We start from the raw sequence: 4682 nt of genomic DNA on the forward strand, positions 1-4682 counted from the left end.
GAGTATTTATAGGATAGGGTTGTTAGTAATTTTGATAGAATGTTCTAGAAGGAAAAGTAGTGAGAGAGAGGGTGAAGACACTAGTTTCTAGGAATACACAGAATTAGATAGTACAGAATTCAAGAGAAAGCAATTAAGGGTAAAACCAGATATTAGTATGGGAGTGCATGCAGGTATGGTTGAAGTTGGATTTCCAGGTAAAAGTGATTGAAAGAACAATAGAGTTTAGACTGAAAGGAAATATTACTTGAAATGAAATATTAATTGAAATGAAATAAAATTAGAAAAAATATTTACACACAGAAAAAACAATAAGAGTTATTTCGCCACACTACTACTATACTACCACACTCTATTTTTCTCTTTCATCACATATAAGTAGGTACACAATAAACCCAGAGTAATAACAGGGTCCCAAATATTTCATTTTCTTCAGCAGTATGGATTTTTTAAAATATTTCTCACTAGTCGTGGTTCAAACTCAAGACCACCCGATTAGAAATTGTGATTATGGACCTAATAGGGACAACCTTTATCTTACTAAAGTCCTAACAATGTCCGCCTTAAGTGAATATGATTAGGACTGCTACGCTTTTTTTATGCAAGATCTTTCAAGGAAATAAACATTAGAACCGAAAAAGAAAATTAAAAGACAAAATTTCGATAATAATAAATGAAGCTAGAACCCTATTAAAACCTGATATCAAAATTCATTATACAAAAATACACGATGCGTAAATTTATTGATCAGATTTTTCCTGACATTACACAAAAACATACCTACAAACATTACATTACTCAAACATAGTAGTAGATTATTCCGTTGCACTTGGATAGTCTACGTAAATTCACATTACAACTTTATCCGCATTCAATCCAGATCAAAATTTAGGAATAAGCGCCAAAACGATCAAACACCGATAAGATCCTCGTTTAGAAAACCAAATTCAATTAATGTTTTATATAAACTGTGTCTTCAGAGTATAGACCGTTCTTCTTGATGCAGGTCATAAAGTTCCTGCATGCAGTTTTTAGAAAATTTTGCAAATTTATAAGACGGCGTTGTGTTTTTTGATAGTCGATTCTTCGAGGATGGCCAAATGCATCAGTTAAATAGTTAGATTAAGTTATAGAGGTAATGGTTCAGGAAGGATCCTTCTGCAAACCCCAATACAGTTTCATNAATAACGCAAAAATATTTTCATTTTCTGCACAGGTGACACGGTTGCTCCATGTGTTTCAGGATATGCACCAAGAATATGGTTCTTCAACCGCACAACATTCTCCACTTCAAATCTAAATAACGTTTTAAATTCTGATTCTCGTGGTGTATGTCTTGGTTTGTAGTATTTTCTTGTACGTAAATGCACCATATCAACCATAAATAGCACAATACTGGGACCACACAACTAAAGATTATTTAGACAAGTCTTCTTACACAGATTTTAACACAAAAACATCCTGCAAATACATAAATTTTTATGTTACAAGCTGTGTGATTCCTGGGCAGCTACAGAAAAGTTGAAAAGAACGAGAAAAGTTGTTGTTGTGAACCTAGATTCCTTCTTTTAGAAGCAAATCCTTTAGTTTTTGAACAGATGCTTCTTTTTGTAAATACAAATTATGTAAAACTTTTTACTAAATAAACCCTCGAATCAAAATCTTCTAGTTTGTTTTTTTATGCATATACCATGAACGAATTGCTTCAATTTTTGGAAGTAAAAGGTAAGGCTTCTTTTTATAAATACCACATATTGGAAAATACTGCGGACTATGCCAATTTTGAAGGTCCCAAGTATACCTAAAATATCTGACCGCCGTCTGTCTTAGATATCGGTTAAAGATTCTAGGGGAGTAATACTCCGCCTATTATCGTACGTCTTAAGTGTTGTCAAAACGCTATCAATATGCCATCCATTTGAAATACGTAGACACAGAATCTCCTTACAATCGATTAAAATTTTATCTGTAGTGTTTAGTAATCCTGCTAGACATTTCAGACAGCGGGAAGTGACTTTGTTTTATACTATATAGTGATAGTGATAGTGATTGTGATAAGTCTATTTCGCTGCATGACTTCTGTTATTCTACCTTCCACATCAAAATTAAGCAACACGCCTTATCAATTTAACGCGTCTGCAGGTATTCCTCTTGAAATAGTAAGTTCCAGAATATCTTCCTGTAAACATTTAACACTGCGGAAATTCTGAGTTGGATCTAAACAGCTTATCCTTATGTAGGACTCTCATATGCATTCCACATTAGCACCTTATGCGAAATTCCTAAAATTGGACAACCTTGACAGGTCCTCACTGTATATTCGGTTAACCTGCTTCCAATTTCTAGTCTTGGCACATTGCGATTTCATACAACATGATACTCTAACATTCGTTTATGGCGCAAGTTGCATCGTTTATTTTCACCATGTTAACTAAACCCACTTGTTTCTCAATGTTGTTAATTTTGTTTTGATGTAACAATCAAACGAGCATCAATTGAAACTATCGATTTGTTTATTACGAAAAAAGAGACATTTTTAGGAACTTTGTGAAACATTTTGAGGAGCAGTAACACAAAAATTCCTCAATTTATCTCCAGTGGAAACCTGATTTACACTTACATTCATGCATTTATATTTTTGCAATGTGTTACCTTGTAAATTTTGAAATAACAGTCAAGTTTGCCGTGCTAATGGAGTTATTTTGATTTGTTAGGTAGTTGGTCCTGTCTAATGGCTTAATTAATTGATAAAAGGCAAAGGAAAATTGAGGCAAATGCTCGATTATACAAGTAATAAAATAACCAAAGGATTTTTATTCAATACTTCTCATTGTTTTATTTTCTTAACCTAAAACTTTGCTCCAGTAACATTGGTGCTTTGTTATACCTCGGTGAGATAACAAGATTACCTTTTCAAGAATGGCGGTCTCGAAATCCGATTGAAACCTTTGTGTTGTTTGTGGAATTGTATTCTTGTTAATTGCCTTCTGAAATAAATAAAAAAGTTTTCCGACTAAATGGGACAATTTTAAGTTGACATTGAAGTAGTTAGTAATATCGATGTTTAGTACTAAAAATTTGTTGTCTTAATAGAAAAGTAAAAATTGAATCTACCAAAAATACTGTGGAAATTTTTCTTGAACGAAAAAATAGCAACAACCATACATTTATTAAGAAATCTATCTACGTACAACTACATGCGGTATGATGTGACGCTTACTAAACGTCAGCACTTTCTGCTACGTTTTTCATTTTTACATTTTAAAACATTCACTGTCTTGAGAATTATTCCCTCTTCTACGAAATTCCTACAACAAAGTTCTTTCCTGTTCCAAGAACAAATTAATTTTACTTAATGTAAAACTGAAACTGCATAGTTGCTTCCGCCATATCTTTTAACCCTCAACCGTATGACAGATCCAGCAATTAAATCTATAATGATGTCCAGAAAAGCCAATCAAACATCTTTTTTTAAACAATTAAAGATGAGTTATTAGAAATATTCTTAAGCCAACCATTTCTGATTTAAAGAGTAAAATCCATTTGTCTAAGATCGGTAGTTTTTGTATAATATTTCCTTACCATTATGAATGAATAAAAGTAATTCTAATTGTTCCTTGACTGACCTTTTAATTGTGATTCCTACCTAAATTGAGAAAGTAGAAACAGCAGAAGGTGTGTTGAAACTAAAATTAAATTCTAATCGACATGATTTGCCCACGTATCATTTGGACAATCAGGACATGCATCTGCATCAACTAAGTCGTAACTAATTTACGGGTTATACATCCCCATCTTCTTTCATATTATCGAATTTGTATCAATAGGACTTTTTCCAAAATAAATTAAGCCAGTTTAAGTAACCCATTATCATCACTACAGTTGTAGTACAGAAAATTACAAAACAAACCCTTTAACTCAAATGATGGTTATTAAGAATAGGTATGCCTATACGTTAAGGACAAATGTGATGTGAGAGATGGTAAGAAGTTTAAGAAATGTTTTAATACAAAAATATTGATGAATGTATTATTGAAGTGTACCGTGAAAATTCCTGAAACTTTAAGTGTTTCTATTTTAATATTAAATTAGGAAAGGCACAAAGAAAATTCCATAATTAAAAAAAAAAGCTATACCACATTATTTAAAACTAGCAGCGGTTCCTTGATTTTGAAACCATCAGATCCTTTTCACTTCCTAAAACGTAGTTAAACGATTATCATTTGTTGAGCCATGATCAATTTTTTTATGACATCAAGTCGCGAGATATTTAAGATTTCTAAGGATTCCACAATGTTACTACGTGAATTATTTCGAATGGATAGAAATTGATTGAAAAGATTTGCAAAATTCGAATTTGTTTCGTTGTTTTTGTAAATTGAAGCAGTGCAAATGCTCATTGAAACGAATTGTAAAAGATCTCCCAGTTTGACCTACATAAGTAGAAGGAATAACATTTTGAATTTATAAACTTACCTATGTTCCCATTCAATATTTGATTTATACGTTATTCACTGTCAAGGATTTTATATGTCTTATACGTTTGTGGCGCCACCAACGGCAAAAAAAAGCAGTAGAAGTACTTATTGTTTCGATCTTGCGAGATCGACCAATCAATCAATCAGTAATAATTAAGGTACATCATTGAAAGTTTAATTGTGTACATTCTGATGTTAATCAGT

This window comes from Agrilus planipennis, unplaced genomic scaffold, assembly GCF_000699045.2.
Source record: "Agrilus planipennis isolate EAB-ADULT unplaced genomic scaffold, Apla_2.0 scaffold167, whole genome shotgun sequence".
Taxonomy (NCBI): Eukaryota; Metazoa; Arthropoda; class Insecta; order Coleoptera; family Buprestidae; genus Agrilus; species Agrilus planipennis.